A 15,481-nucleotide genomic window follows, 5' to 3' on the forward strand; every position below is an offset into this window, starting at 1 on the left:
ATATATAATGGAATATTATTCTGCCTTAAAAAAGAAAGAAATTCTACCATATGCAACAATATGAATGAACCTGGAAAACACTATGCTAAGCAAAATATACCAGTCACAGAAGGGAAAATACTGAATGATTTCATTTACATGAGATATCAAAAATAGTCAAACTAATGGAAACGAAGAATAGAATTGTGGTTTCCAGGGGCTAGGAAGAGAGGGAAAAAGGGAGTTGCTGATGGGTATAAAATTTATTATGCAAAATGAATAAGTTCTCGAGAGCCACTGTAAAACACTGTGACTACAGATGACTATACTGTATTATACGGTTTAAAATCTGATAAAAGGGTAAATCTCATGCTAGGTGTTCTTAAAAAAAAGTTAAATTTGAAAATTAAAAATTAAAAGGATAGAATGATCAAAGAGATCAAACTTTTAAAGTTAATTCATTAGAGACATCTATGTTATTTGAATATTCTCTTATGAAATATCTATTGAGCATTCTAACCATTAATTGGATTGCCTTTTCCTTACGGTTTTGTGAAAATGATGTGTATATTCTGTATATGAGTCATTAGAAAATATATGAATTAAAAAATTAAAAATATACTAGATGTATTTACATTGAGTTGTATGTAAAATTCTTATTCCCTTCCATAAAAAATACTTTTTAAAATTTGTTTTAATGAGATTTCATAATTTTGGTACTAATCTATTAATTTTTTAATTTTAAACTTACTTGGACAAATACTTATTGCTTGGGAATATATCACTGCTTTCAGTGCTAACATAGACATGAATGTTGCCGACGAGTGAGAAACAATCTATAGGTATCTAATGAAGATTATTATTATTTATTTATTTTGAGATGGAGTTTTGCTCTTGTTGCCCAGGCTGGAGTGCAATGGTGTAATCTCGGCTCACTGCAGCCTCCATCTCCCGAGTTCAAGTGATTCTCCTGCCTCAGCCTCTCAAGTAGCTGGGACTGCAGGCACGCACCACCATGCCCGGTTAACTTTTTTGTATTTAGTAGAGACAGGGTTTCTCAATCTTGGTCAGGCTGGTCTCGAACTCCTGACCTCAGATGATCCGCCTGCCTCGGCCTTCCAAAGTGCTGGGATTACAGGCATGAGCCACCGTGCCCAGCCTTATGATTATTTTATGTAGGAAATATTTGGTCATGGTATATAAAGTCATATCAATCTTGTATAATGGAAACACGCCTGATTTTACTATTTTGTATCTAGTAATAAGGCAAAAAGTTACCATTGAGATGAAATTTCAGATATGATTCTAAAAATGGTCAGTGGACAATGCTTCCAAATCAGATAAATCAGAAATAGCCCCAGCTGCATGTTTTTGAGGCCTCTGTTTATTTCCCATCTAAACCATTTTCATTTATACTGCCAAAAGATTGCAAATACTCATGGATGACCCATGCAGTTGAGCAATAGAAGCATCAGCACAAGGGCACATGTTTCCATTTGCCATTTTACCCCTTGTGCTTTTGCAATTCTCATTCTCACAAGGGAGCTCCCCAATCTGGATCTTCCATCCCATGAGCCACTTCATACTCTTAATCTTGTTGTTTTCTCATGTTCCTGTAAGGATTTACCCATCCCATGCCTCCATGTTCCAGGAATATCATCTAATTTGATGAAGAATCTCAGGGACCATGCTAGGGACAGAGGGGCTTTAAATGTGATCTATAGGAATGCCAATCTATTAAATTGTTCTGAGAATAATAAAATCTGCAGTTAAATAAAATTGGGAAATGTATACTTTATCACTCTCTTGGAAACTAAAAATGTACATTAGCATACTTAAAGGTGCTATGAAGTCCAACAGTTAAGAATCTGGTTTCCCTTTGTTTAACACCACATTTCCCACACTTATTTGAACCTTATTTTCAAGGCACTTGGAGCACTAATCTTACAGAGAACACGTTTTCTATTTGTTTGTTTGAGACAGAGTTTCACCCTTGTTGCCCATGCTGGAGTGCACTGGCGGGATCTTGGCTCACTGCAACCTCTGCCTCCCCGGTTCAAGCTATTCTCCTGTCTCAGCCTCCCAAGTAGCTGGGATTACATGTGCCCACCATCATGCCCAGTTAATTTTTGGTACTTTTTTCTTTTTTATTTATTAATTTTTTTTTGCACACAAAACAATAAACATTTTCTAAAAATACATACAAACAAAAAGATGCGTATCAAACATATTAGGAAGGTTGCACATGGGAAGACAGGGAATAGAAATGGGGAGTGGGAATTAAAGAAAATGAATGAGAGAGGGACTTTGTATGGATCAATGATAATAACTCAATCCTCTATTTGACAAAGAAGAAGGAGAAGGAAGAGGAAGAAAAAGAAAGTGGGATAAAGGATCAGAAAGGGAGGAAAAGAGAAAAAATTAGAGTATGACTCCAGGGTAGACCTGTTTTGTTGTCACTGGGTTGGTTGGTTGGTTTGTCTGTTGTATTTTTCATATGTTTCGCCATGTTGGCCAGGCTGGTCTCGAACTCCTAGCCTGAAGTGATCAACCCGCCTCGGCCTCCCAGAGCGCCGGGACTACAGGCATGAGCCACCACGTCCAGCCCCCAAATTGCTTCTGGCCTCCGTGGTAGACCTACCAGACGGGGCGGTGGGGCAGAGGCGCTCCCCACATCCCAGACGGAGCAGCCGGGCAGAGGCGCTCCTCACTTCCCAGATGGGGCAGGCGGGCAGAGGCGCTCCTCACTTCCCAGATGGGGTGGCCGGGCAGAGGCGCTCCTCACTTCTTCCCAGATGTCACGCCCGGGCAGAGGCCCTCCTCACTTCTTCCCAGACGGGGTGGCTCGGCAGAGGCACTCTTCACCTCCCAGACGGGGCGGCCGGGCAGAGGCGCTCCTCACTTCCCAGACAGGGCGGCTGGGCAGAGGTGCTCCTCACTTCTTCCCAGACGACGCGGCCGGGCAGAGGCGCTCCTCACTTCCCAGACGATGGGTGGCCGGGCAGAGGCGCTCCTCACTTCCCAGACGGGGCGGCCGGGCAAAGGCGCTCCTCACTTCCCAGACAATGGGTGGCCGGGCAGAGGCGCTCCTCACTTCTTCCCAGACGGGGCGGCCGGGCAGAGGCGCTCCTCACTTCCCAGATGATGGGTGGCTGGGCAGAGAAGCTCCTCACTTCCCAGAGGATGGGTGGCCGGGCAGAGGCGCTCCTCACTTCTTCCCAGACGGGGCGACCGGGCAGAGGCGCTCCTCACTTCTTCCCAGATGGGCCGGGCAGAGGCGCTCCTCACTTCCCAGACGATGGGTGCCCGGGTAGAGGAACTCCTCACTTCCCAGACGATGGGTGGCTGGGCAGAGGCGCTTCTCACTTCCCAGACGATGGGTGGCCGGGCAGAGGCGCTCCTCACTTCCCAGACGGCGTGGCCGGGCAGAGGCGCTCCTCCCTTCTCAGACGATGGGTGGCCGGGCAGAGGCGCTCCTCACTTCCAGATGGGGTGGCTGGACAGAGGCGCTCCTCACTTCCCAGACGGGGCGGCCGGGCAGAGACGCTCCTCACTTCTTCCCAGACGCGGCGGCTGGGCAGAGGCGCTCCTCACTTCTTCCCAGACAGGGCACCCGGGCAGAGGCGCTCCTCACTTACCAGATGGAGCGGCCGGGCAGAGGCGCCCCTCACTTCTTCCCAGACGGAGCGGCCGGGCAGAGGCGCTCCTCACTTCTTCCCAGATGGGGCGGCCAGGCAGAGGCGCTCCTCACTTCCCAGACAATGGGTGGCCGGGCAGAGGCGCTCCTCACTTCCCAGATGATGGGTGGCCAGGCAGAGGCGCTCCTCACTTCCCAGACGATGGGTGGCCGGGCAGAGGCGCTCCTCACTTCCCAGACGATGGGTGGCCGGGCAGAGGCGCTCCTCACTTCCCAGACGATGGGTGGCCGGGCAGAGGCACTTCTCACTTCCCAGACGATGGGTGGCCGGGCAGAGGCGCTCCTCACTTCCCAGATGGGGCGGCCGGGCAGAGGCGCTCCTCACTTCCCAGATGGGGCGGCCGGGCAGAGGCGCTCCTCACTTCCCAGACGGGGCGGCCGGGCAGAGACGCTCCTCACTTCTTCCCAGACGCGGCGGCTGGGCAGAGGCGCTCCTCACTTCTTCCCAGACAGGGCACCCGGGCAGAGGCGCTCCTCACTTACCAGATGGAGCGGCCGGGCAGAGGCGCCCCTCACTTCTTCCCAGACGGAGCGGCCGGGCAGAGGCGCTCCTCACTTCTTCCCAGATGGGGCGGCCAGGCAGAGGCGCTCCTCACTTCCCAGACAATGGGTGGCCGGGCAGAGGCGCTCCTCACTTCCCAGACGATGGGTGGCCAGGCAGAGGCGCTCCTCACTTCCCAGACGATGGGTGGCCGGGCAGAGGCGCTCCTCACTTCCCAGACGATGGGTGGCCGGGCAGAGGCGCTCCTCACTTCCCAGACGATGGGTGGCCGGGCAGAGGCACTTCTCACTTCCCAGACGATGGGTGGCCGGGCAGAGGCGCTCCTCACTTCCCAGATGGGGCGGCCGGGCAGAGGCGCTCCTCACTTCCCAGATGGGGCGGCCGGGCAGAGGCGCTCCTCACTTCCCAGATGGGGCGGCCGGGCAGAGGCGCTCCTCACTTCCCAGATGGGGCGGCCGGGCAGAGGCGCTCCTCACTTCCCAGATGGGGCGGCCGGGCAGAGGTGCTCCTCACTTCCCAGATGGGGCGGCCGGGCAGAGGCGCTCCTCACTTCCCAGATGATGGGTGGACGGGCAGAGGCGCTCCTCACTTCCCAGACGATGGGTGGCCGGGCAGAGGCGCTCCTCACTTCCCAGACGGGGCGGCCGGGCAGAGACGCTCCCCACCTCCCAGACGGGGCGGCGGCCGGGCAGGGGTTTCAATCCCAGCACCCTGGGAGGCCAAGGCAGGCGGCTGGGAGGCGGAGGCTGCAGCGAGCCAAGACCACGCCACCGCACTCCAGCCCGGGCAACACCGGGAACCGAGTGAGCGAGACTCCGTCTGCAGTCCCAGCACCTCGGTAGGCCGAGGCGGGCAGAGCACTCGGGGTCAGGAGCTGCAGACCAGCCTGGCCAACATGGCGAAACCGCGCCTCCAGTGAAAAGAGAAAAAGCAGGCAGCGGTGGTGGCGCACACCAGCAATCCCAGGCAGCCCGCAGGCCAGGGTAGGAGAATCATGGGAGCCGGAGGCAGGGGGTCTGCAATGAGCCAACTAGATTCCAGCCTGGGCCACAGAGGGAAAAGAAAGGAAGAAAGGAAAGAAGGAAGGAAGGAAGGAAGGAAGGAAGGAAGGAAGGAAGGAAGGAAGGAAGGAAGGAAGGAAGGAAGAATTTTTGGTATTTTTAGTAGAGATGGGGTTTTGCCAAGTTGGCCAGGTTGGTCTCAAACTCCCGACCTCAGGTGATCCACCTGCCTCAGCCTCCCAATGGAGTGAGGAACCGCACCCGGCCAAGAACTCACTTTCTACATTAGAACACACACTATATCAGAAAATGTTAAGGACGTCATATATCACCCCTTTTTTATAGCATGTTTGCATTTTACAAAGACTTTGGAGATAACGTTTTAACTCAGCATCACATTTTCACAAAGAAGAGCAATTCTTTTTTTTATTTCTCTTTCTTTGTTATCCCTTTGTTATTCTATCCACAAATTTTTTCTTTCTTCCTTCCTTTCTTCCTTTCTTTTTCTTTCTTTTTAATGGGAACCACACAGACTGCATCCTCTCCCTCTTACTCTCTGGGAAGAAGAGGAAAATAACCATCAATGGCAAATAGCAGTTACAGCAAAGCAACACCAATGGCTGGCTTCACATTTAGGAGAGAATGCTGTGCTTCTTCCTGTTTCCTGGTGTTCCACATGTTCAGATAAACTTCTCTAGTAGTGAACTATAGAAATGAACCTTGAAAATACAGTCTTCACAATTTCTTATATGATTATTATTGTACCTGGATCACTTTCCTTTAGCCTAAAAACTCCATCCTTCAGAATTTCCTTTAGTGAGGGTCTACTGGTTATCTGAAAATGTCACTATTTCAAACTAATCATCAGAAAAATGGCATATTTCAATGAGTATGGAATTCCAGGTTGACAGTTATTTCCATTCAGTTCTTTGAAAACTATGATCCTACGGTCTTCTGACTTCCACTGTAGCTCTTGAGAAGTCAACTATTATTTTAACTGTGACTGTTTATAAAAATCTCTTTGCCTTTGATGTTCTGCAGTTTCACTGTTATTTGTCCTAGTGTAGATTTATTTTTATATATAATTTGTGTACCATACTTAGGTGCCACTGCATTCAAGAATCTGTAGATTCGTATTTTTTAGTCATTTCTGGAGAGTACAGAGCCATGTAAAAGGTATTCTTTATTTCCCTGATTCTTAGAAATCACCTGAGAATCTTGTATATCTAAAAGTGTGTGGTGGTGGGGGCGGGGGTGGTTACTAGTGGCTAAAAAGAATTGGTCCTTTGGTTCTCCCAGAAAGTTATGGAGTAGAGCTTCTCCAATAATAAGTAGAGCTTAATAATAAGTAGAGCTTCTAAATAAATAGCCTACCACAGAAGAGGATAGGCAGTTAATGCCACCTCTGAATTATTCAGTTCACAATTTCCATGTTAAAGCCAAAAGTACTCTCGTGGTAAGAACTGTCCTGCTGCAGATATAGAAGACTCTGGTACTTGTTTGTAAGGGGAGTGTTCTGACACTCACAAAATTCTTGATAGGAAGTTGCCAATTCAACTTATGTTGAGAGCTTATCAGGCAGGTGGTTTTGAGTAGTAATTAGCTTTTAGATTCTCTCAGAAACTTTCATCAAGCTCTACTGCAATTCATCCAGTTTCTGAATTTCTTAAATGTTATTTGGTGGTACTAAGCTTTTTAGGTTAAAGCAAAAGAAACCTGAAAAATAAGCTAAACTTTTGGGGATTATAGCTGCTCTCACCTTCAAGCCCTGCTTAGATATGGATCACCTTTTCTGGGCAGATAGCTCTAGGTGACAGAGTAATCAGAGTGCTATCCAAACTCAGCCTTTAAGACTGTTTTCAGAGTCACTAATTAGATGCCTTCCAGAAAGTTATGGCCCACTAGAGAGATCATCATTGAATATAGTAATACCTAAAAGTCAAAGAAGTGAAAAAGTGACCCCTGAAAATCTAAATGTTAGAAAGAATTTCCAGTAAATAGCTGTAGGTTGGAATGGGACTTTGTGAGGGGAGAATAAAATTACATTATCGGAGTATGCCAGTCACATCTCCTTTGAAACAGATGGTTCCACGGTAAAAAGAAGAATCATGTGAAGAAAACATTAACTATAAGCAAAGATTGCATTTTAATACTTTCTATTAGGTAATCAGAATTGTCATTTATTCAACATACTTTGATATACTTTTTAAATACATGTCAGGCACTGTTCACTCTCTGAAATTATTTGTAATAGGGCCCTGAAAGATATTTGCACCGAGGGTGAGGTATATTTCACTACTGTAATGGCTCAATTTAACTAATAAAGAGAATAGATTAGAATAAATATTAGGAAATCATCAAATAAAAATCTAAAAATATTTCCTAGAATAGAAGGCTGTCAATCCATTGATTGAAAGGACCTATTAATTGTCCAGTACAACAACAAAAGAAAATTAAAGAAAAAAAAAAACCCACACCCAGGCAATTGATTATAAAATTTAGGACTCTGGAGACAAAGAAAAGTTTCCAAAGAGAAAAATAGATAGGTTACATGAACATGCAAAGAATAAAGAATTAGAATAGCTTCTGACTTCTCAATAATAACACTAAAAGCTAGAAGGCAAAGCTCAAGATTCTGAGACTAATGATGTCAATCTAAAATGCCATATGCAATCCAATTATCAACTGAGATATATTTTTACACACTAAAAACTTCAAGTATTTTATCTCCCATATAGCCTTTCCTAGGAAGCTTCTGGAGAACATACTCTACGTAAACTAGAAAGAAACAATAAAGTAGTATATAAAAAGCAATTGATTCAATGTGAGAAAGAAAGAGATAAAGAGAAAAAGGGAATTCCATTAAGGATGACCAACTGCAGTTCCAAGATGTCTGTGTTAGTCCATTTTTGCATTGCTATAAAGAAACACCTGAGACTGGGTAATTCATAAAGAAGTTTAATTGGCTCATGGTTCTGCAGACTATATAGGAAACATAGCAGCATCTGCTTCTGGGGAGGCCTCAGGAAGCTTCCAATCATGGCAGAAGGCAAAAGGGGAGCAGGTGTTTCACATGGCAGGAGCCAAAGCAAGAGAGAGGGAGAGTTGTTTGGGGGAGGTGCTACACACTTTTAAACAACCATCTCTCATGAGAACTCACTCACTATGGTGAGAGCAGCACCAATACATAAAGGCTCTGCCCTAATGACCCAAAAACCTCCCACCAGGCCTTACCTTCGACATTGGGAATTACAATTCAACATGAGATTTGGGCAGGGACAAATATCCAAACTATATCAGCAGTTACTCAGCAGAGCTAAAGTGCAACAATTCCAGACTAGACCACAAGATGAAAGGCTCCAGAAAAACATGTAACCTGCAGATTACTAAACTGGTTTAAAAATGGTGGAGACAATGAAAAACTTAGGCATAGATTTTTTTTAATAGACAAAACATAACAATTATTAAGTCAGAGGGAAAAAATGCTATATGTGAAAGAAAATGTAACCAGGAGTGCTGCTATGGTCTGAATATGTGTGTCTCCCCCAAAATTCATGTGTTGTGTGGCACTCTTATAAATGGGATTAGCACTCAAATAGAGGCTGAAGAGACCATAGCCCTGGTCTTCCATCCCTGTAAGGACAGAGCTAGAAGATGTCATCTAGGAGCCAGAAAGCAGGCCTTCTCCATACACCCAATCTTTCAGATCCTTGATCTTGGGCTTCCCAGCCTTCACAACGGAGAGAAATAAATTTACGTTATTTATAAGCCATCAAATCAACGGTATTTTGTTATAGCAACCCAAACAGACTGAGACAATTGTTATGGTTTTTCTTTCAGTTACCATTTTAGCAAAAACAAGAACTCATTCATCCAGAGTTGGCAATGCACTTTGACCATAAAGTTAATAGAGTGACCAAAAAATTAATTGTCCAAACTTGGAAACTTTCAAGAGTGAAAAGTAGGTGCTATTACTAGTTAAGGTGGAACAACAGCATAATTTAGATCTATTGTAGGCAAGCTGAGACATAAGGCTATCCTAGCTGTTGTGAAACTACCACTGTCCACCTGGTGGCAGTTTACCTTTAATTGAAGTCAAAGAATTCAGGAGAAAATAAACTTCTGATCTTGGAAGCTCCTTCCTAAAACATGATTTTTAAAATCACAATCTACTTCTGAAGTGGGAGTCGGATGCTTTATTTTTAGGTATTTGGGGATACATAGCTTACTATGCAAAAATAAGTAAAGAAAATAATTCTGATTTATGAAAAACAAACAATTTGAAAATTACATTCTAGGAATAGACTTTTTAAAGATGTATAATCATTCTTTCATAAATTACTGATGTTAGCAAACACGGATTCCAAGAGCGTTTCCCCATAAGACTTGAAATGTGTAAATCCTGTTAAGGCTCATCTTAGAGCTCTCACAACTTGATTTCATTAACCAATGTGTAACTATTATCTTCCTGCATTTTCGTCAGTCCTTTTCCAGTCTTTAGTTAGGCCTATTCATTAATTACATTAATTATATAGAGGACCTCCTCCAGCCTCAATAACTACTCAAAATCCCTATCATGTATGTGCTATATTTTAAAAATATATAACTGAACCATAACAGGAGGGGCCAAAATCCAAATATTCTCTACCTTAAAAACCTGACCAAAACTCTGTGACAAGTCTTCAATATTGAGGGCTATAGGTGTTTTTCTTTTTCTTTTTCCAAGCAGCATTGTGAATATATTCGTAAGGATTTGAATTGTGATTTCTTGATAACGAATCAAGACACTGCTGCTGTTCTTGTCATTTGAAGATTTTCCCATCAAGTGTAACATGAACAGAGAATGGACTATTACCCTAATCTTCACATTTCCACTTAATAAGTTCACGTGACCATTTCGATGTGTTTTGTAGTATACCATCAAGAAGATACAGTAAAGAAGGTTCACAGCTTCAAAAGTCTTCAACGTTTTTTACTGTCTGCTAGTTATGAGTGAATTTGCCCAAATGAATAAACATAACTATTAAACCACATACATAGCACCACTAATAAAAAAGACTTGGGACGGGTGCGGTGGCTCACGCCTGTAATCCCACCACTTTGGGAGGCCAAGGCAAGTGGATCACGAGGTCAGGAGTTCAAGACCAGCCTGGCCAAGATGGTGAAACACCGTATCTACTAAAAAATACAAAAAAATTAGCCGGGCGTGTTGGTGGGCGCCTGTAATCCCAGCTACTCGGGAGACTAAGGCAGAGAATTGCTTGAACCTGGGAGGCAGAGGATGCAGTGAGCCGAGATCATGCCACTGTGATACAGCATGGGGGACAGAGCAAGACTTTGTCTCAAAAAATAATAAAAATAAAAATAAATAAATAAATAAATAAGACTTGTCAAACTTAAGTAGACAGTCACATTATTAGGAAATTATTTACCTCACAAGAAGCTTTTTTAGTTCAAAACTTATTAGTCTTCTATTTCTTACTATTAAAACATCTATTTTTTATTTTACTTTTCATTATTTTTATGAAATGAATGTTAACCTGTTTTTGGACTGTTACTTTTTAGAAGAGTATGTTATGACTTGAGCTTTTTAGTAATATTGTCATCTATGGAAACCTATGAACATTGCTTTAACTGGTGGTTATAAAATTAATGCAATCTCTAACATTTCTCCATACTCTTGAGTAATTCTGGGAATTGTCCTTCCAAAGAAATCTTTGTATTTCTAGATCTAGATGAAAGAAAAAGTATATGGGTAATTCTACAAACTTTTCCTGTGCATGTACATATCTAGCCAAGCATACCAACCTAAATCATTAAGCCATCAGCATCTTGGAGAAGGATGGACAAGCTTGAAGGGAAGCTATTCAGCAGTAGAGAGTACCAATAAAATAAGTTGTTTCAACCAAAATTCAAACAGATATGGAAGTTATATTTTGAAATGAGTGGGTTTTCACAACTGAAGTGTGAGTTTGTGTTTGTGCATGCGCTGTGTCTTTTTGATGTGTGGTGGAAGATTTCTGGGAACTAATTTTGGTTCCTGAGTTCTAATTCTAGTTGAGTCTGAGATCACCACAGGTAGTGTCACTATTTTGAGCAATTGTACAATTTCTTTACATTATCCCCAAAAGGCCTATGCCCACATAGGTACACAGGAGTGCTAATCAATGTAGTAAGTAGGTAAAAACCCTGTTTTTGTCTTTTGTAAGTTTAAACTGTTCTCTGTCCCCTAAAGAGAAACGCTTAAGTAAAAATGATGAATTCTTATATGTCAGGGGAAGTGCCATGATCATGAAGGTGGTTCTCCCAGCGCCAAGGCTCATCTAATTCCATTCCAGATGTGCTGACCCCCTGAGATTTCACCAAATGTGGGAAACTTGATTGCATAATTTATGCTGGTGGTGAAGTGTGTTCGCTTTCTCCAGTTCAAAAAACAAAACAAAACAAATGGCCTTTTATTTCCCAGTGACTGAACTCTTTTAACATTTGATTAATGTCCATTTCAAAACTCGCTATATTCAACCTCAGCTCAACATTATAAAACGGATTATACAGACAAAGCCTAAATCATATAAAGAGAAAATCAGCTAGAGATGTCTATCCATTTGGGTACTTGAACATGTCAAAAGCAACTTGAAATTTTAGCTAACTTTTGTAAACCTATCAGGCTTACACACCAATTAGCATCCGAGGAGACACAAAACTGTGATGGTTTACAAGGTGCCCTTTCGGAAAAGAAAAGCCCTTTCAAGGACACTTGAAGGGAATTCCTTCCCTGAACAATGGCCACTCTGCCTTGGCAAGGGAACTTGTCAGGTGCCTGAGTTGTAGTAACAGCATAGGATCAAGAAGCAGGCAGCTCTTCTAAAGGCTCTGCAGAACAGCCCCCTGAAACAATCAATCAGCAATCAACCAACTGGCCTTCCTAGGGCTCCTATCCTGTTTCAGGATCTAATAGTTTTAAAATGAGTGGGAATTTGGAAGTTAGAAATTGAATAGTTTTTATAATAACTCAAAGGTCAGCCTTGGCAAGGTCACTTAGAACTAACCCATCCATTTTATTACTGGCACATCTCATAAAAACAAACAAATAAATTTAAATGCTACATTCCCATTAAAGGTAACTTTGCTTGAAGACCCTTTTCCAGATCACACATCATTCAGTGATTAGTCACACAGTAGTGTTACCAATTAAAAAAAAAAATTGGAGGCAAGATTAGATTAAGGTCCTAAATCTCGCATGATTACAGCGACCTATACACTGCTACATAATTTTTTAATTAATTTTTTAAAACAGTAAAAACTTGAATATGTGTTACAATTAATATGGTATCTCTCTGGTGTTTTTAAATAACAAATCTGGATAGGTTAATCAAAGCTGAACTTTGCTGGAGCTCTAAACATGAGTTTATTTTGATTTTTAGTTAACTCAGCATTGGATTTTAGATAAGATTTCCAGAATCAATCAGAAACATCCTGCTAGGTCATTCTTCCAAATGAGGCTTACTGGAGTGCACACCATGGTCAGATTTCAGAAAACTGACTCAACAATCACAAAACTCCTGAAATCTTTTGGGAGCCTCTGCAATTTTTTGTCTATAACAGGGGCTTAATAATCATTTTGTGTATTTCTTTTTTACTTTTGAAAACGTAGTATTTGTTGGTCAGTGGTTGAATGCCAAGAAATTATGTTCAGCCAAAGTGGCCAATGGAATAGAGGTTTAGAATTTAAAAGTTTTTCTACTCAGCATACATGTTTTTAATCTGCTAAGCAAACGTTAATTTTGGTGCACACATTTATTTGTCAGAGGTGGACACTAATCATATAGTGCCTTTTAACAGTGTTAGTTTAGTCTATACGCAAAATCAAAACCAGCAGCCACTTGAGGAATTTTGTTACTGAAATGCCAAGAGTTCTCTCTCAGTCCTGTTGCTTGCTGCAAAGAAAACCAATCACTGAGACAATGAGTATTGCCAAGGAAGAAGCCCTTAATTGGGTGGGCAGCTGAGGTGATGGGAAATCAGTCTCAAATCCATCTCCCTGACTGACTAAAATCATGAATTAATATAGCAGTGAAGAAATGTAACTACATGCAAGAAAGCAGGAATTAGGGAGGGGTGAGGAAGAGGAGTTGGTCAACAGGAAACAGGTGGTCACCTGGCAATCATGATGGGTTAGGGGTCTGGCATCTCATTGTCCAGATGTGGTGATTCAGTGAATTTCAGTTCTTTGATACTATCTGGGAGACCTGATGGTTGGTTTCCTGAGAAAGGAACTCAGATAAGACAAATGTAGCTTTCTCAAGTTTTAAGAATGCGAGGACAATTTCTATGTTACTTCAAAAGATACCATAAACATCAGTTATATGGGACAAATGGGCCAGTTTCAATTTTACTCCAAATTCAAGTTACTCAAGGTAAAACAATAATATGACAAATAAATAGCCGCTTTGACAATCAATCATTTGGTTGATTTTTTTTTTCTTTTTGTCTTGCCACCTACACAGATACTTTTAGATGGTGTGGTGTAAATGCAGCATTTGTGGCCACAAGAGGCATAGGTAAAACAGGGTTAAAAATACAAACCTATGAAAACCTTAAAATTCAGGAAAAGAATTACAATGAGGCGGAACTCAAATTGTCATTAATAAAGAAGGAAAATTAACATTCATTAACAACTAGTTTCAAGGTACCTTGCTATGCTTTATTAATTTTTTAAAAATTTCCTCTTTACATTAATCCTATTAAGTTGACATCGTTATGACATATTACAGATGTGGAAATTGAGGCTTACAGATCCTAAATAACTGGATTATTGCTAGTAAGGGGTGAATCCAAGATTGAAGTCCAGATAGTAAGACTCTAGAAACTCCTCCCTTTTTTAGACAGCATCCATAATGGTTAAGAGCTGTAGCTCTACAGCCAGACTTCCCGGATTCGAATCCCCTAATGTCAACAGTTTCATTTACTAGTTGTGTGACCACAAGTAAGTGTGTTAATTCTCTGTTCCTCAATTTCAACACCTGTAAAATGAAATAATAATAATGCTTACCGCATAGGGTTGTTAAGAATTATTGAGTTAAATGAGTAAATATGTAAAATGTTTAAAATAATCCTTGACACAAAGAAAGTATTAAATAAATGATAGCTATTGTTAGTATTTTTTATTATTATTATAATTTAGGTTTTAGGGTACATGTGCACAATGTGCAGGTTTGTTACATATGTATCCATGTGCTGTGTTGGTTTGCTGCACCCATTAACTCGTCATTTAGCATTAGGTATATCTCCTAATGCTGTCCCTCCCCCCTCCCCCCACCCCACAACAGTCCCTGGAGTGTGATGTTCCCCTTCCTGTGTCCATGAGTTCTCATTATTCAATTCCCACCTATGAGTGAGAACATGCAGTGTTTGGTTTTTGGTCCTTGTGGTAGATTACTGAGAATGATGTTTTCCAGTTTCATCCATGTCCCTACAAAGGACATGAACACATCATTTTTTATGGCTGCATAGTATTCCATGGTGTATATGTGCCACATTTTCTTAATCCAGTCTATCGTTGTTGGACATTTGGGTTGGTTCCAAATCTTTGCTATTGTGAATAGTGCCGCAACAAACATATGTGTGCATGTGTCTTTATAGCAGCATGATTTATAGTCCTTTGGGTATATACCCAGTAATGGGATGGCTGGGTCTAATGGTATTTCTAGTTCTAGATCCCTGAGGAATCGCCACACTGACTTCCACAATGGTTGAACTAGTTGACAGTCCCACCAACAGTGTAAAAGTATTCCTATTTCTCCACATCCTCTACAGCACCTGTTGTTTCCTGACTTTTTAATGATGGCCATTCTAACTGGTGTGAGATGGTATCTCATTGTGCTTTTGATTTGCATTTCTCTGATGGCCAGGGATGATGACCATTTTTGCATGTGTTTTTTGGCTGCATAAATGCCTTCTTTTCAGAAGTGTCTGTTCATGTCCTTTGCCCACTTTTTGATGGGGTTGTTTTTTTCTTGTAAATTTGTTTGAGTTCATTGTAGATTCTGGATATTAGCCCTTTGTCAGATGAGTAGGTTGCAAAAATCTTCTCCCATTCTGTAGGTTGCCTGTTCACTCTGATGGTAGTTTCTTTTGCTGTGCAGAAGCTCTTTAGTTTAATGAGATCCTGTTTGTCAATTTTGGCTTTTGTTGCCATTGCTTTTGGTGTTTTCGACATAAAGTCCTTGCCCACGCCTATGTCCTGAATGGTATTGCCTAGGCTTTCTTCTAGGGTTTTTATGGTTTTAAGTCTAACATGTA

The 15,481-nt window shown here is 42.3% G+C and overlaps 2 non-coding genes across 2 annotated transcripts; one reads left to right on the plus strand and one right to left on the minus strand.

The window, feature by feature from the left end:
• Positions 1-5,702: 5,702 nt before the first annotated feature.
• On the minus strand, positions 5,703-5,915 carry LOC129476645 (small nucleolar RNA U3). The gene has a single exon (XR_008655053.1). It is a non-coding gene; the product is annotated as a small nucleolar RNA U3 (small nucleolar RNA).
• Positions 5,916-11,439: 5,524 nt separating this feature from the next.
• LOC129476626 (U1 spliceosomal RNA) lies at positions 11,440-11,604 on the plus strand. The gene has a single exon (XR_008655049.1). It is a non-coding gene; the product is annotated as a U1 spliceosomal RNA (small nuclear RNA).
• The last annotated feature ends 3,877 nt before the right edge of the window (positions 11,605-15,481 follow it).

This window comes from Symphalangus syndactylus, chromosome X (assembly GCF_028878055.3).
Source record: "Symphalangus syndactylus isolate Jambi chromosome X, NHGRI_mSymSyn1-v2.1_pri, whole genome shotgun sequence".
In the NCBI taxonomy this organism is placed as follows: domain Eukaryota; kingdom Metazoa; phylum Chordata; class Mammalia; order Primates; family Hylobatidae; genus Symphalangus; species Symphalangus syndactylus.